Here is a 1,042-nt window from a genome sequence, read left to right as displayed (position 1 = left end):
GAAATCGAAATTGTAATTGAACCATACTCGATGACTGGCACCTGCGCCAGTGGAGCACTAACAGCACTGTCCGAGCATGTTCATTGCCAGAGCAGCTGTCTGGCTTTCGTGTTAGTGGCCCATAAATAGCACCATTTGAGCGTAATCGTTACCAGCGTTGCCTTCTAGCACTTGTGCTGGTGGCACGTTAGAAAATCATTCGAGTGAGGTCGTTGCCGGTGCCGCTGGACTGGCTCCCATGCAGGTGGCACATAAAAAACACCTTTTTGAGTGTGGCTGTTGCCAGTACCGTGTGACTGGCCCTCGTGCCGGTGGCACGTAAAAGCACCCACTACACTCTCGAAGTGGTTGGCATTAGGAAGGGCATCCAGCTGTAGAAACTCTGCCAGATCAGATTGGAGCCTGGTGCAGCCATCTGGCTTGCCAGTCCTCAGTCAGATCGTCCAACCCGTGCTAGCATGGAAGGCGGACATTAAATGATGATGATGATGATGATGATGAGGAGGAGGAGGAGGAAGTCACTCTTATTCTATAATGAACCCTGAACTAGCCTCAACGTCTATAGAGGATGGATTGAACTTGCTATGTTGTTGAACTTAAACATATTTTTCTTCCTGGTCCAGCTATTATGTGGGTAATGTTCCTTTTATATTGCTTACTCACTAAAATTACTTTTTGTAACTGTTATGATAATGGAAGGTGACACAGTCGAAAATATCCAGCAGATGATGAGCTGTCAGTTCTACTTCCTGATCTAAATAGGTTATTAATTGTGACTGGACAGTGGTTAGAATGTTTGTGTATGTATATTGTTTCTTCATTTGGCATTTTAGAGGCTGTAGTTTACTTGTGGTCAGATTTAGTGGGATGTCTAAAAAGTGAAATATTCTTAGTAATATTCAGTGTTCCATACATGTCTATCAGATCGTTTCTAAACTTATTGATGCAATGTTTTACAAAATTGGTAAATCATTATCTCTGAACAGTATGAGGCTAGTTCAGGGTTCATTATAGAATATATATATATATATATATATATATA

At 41.9% G+C, this 1,042-nt stretch overlaps 1 protein-coding gene across 6 annotated transcripts in view; it reads right to left on the bottom strand.

The window, feature by feature from the left end:
* LOC106882844 (uncharacterized) overlaps nt 1-1,042 on the bottom strand; it is a 25,071-nt gene that overhangs the window by 1,591 nt on the left and 22,438 nt on the right. The gene's annotated exons all lie outside the window — the stretch shown is intronic.

Source organism: Octopus bimaculoides, chromosome 5 (genome assembly GCF_001194135.2).
Source record: "Octopus bimaculoides isolate UCB-OBI-ISO-001 chromosome 5, ASM119413v2, whole genome shotgun sequence".
In the NCBI taxonomy this organism is placed as follows: Eukaryota; Metazoa; Mollusca; class Cephalopoda; order Octopoda; family Octopodidae; genus Octopus; species Octopus bimaculoides.
This window is presented reverse-complemented; position numbering and strand designations above follow the sequence as displayed.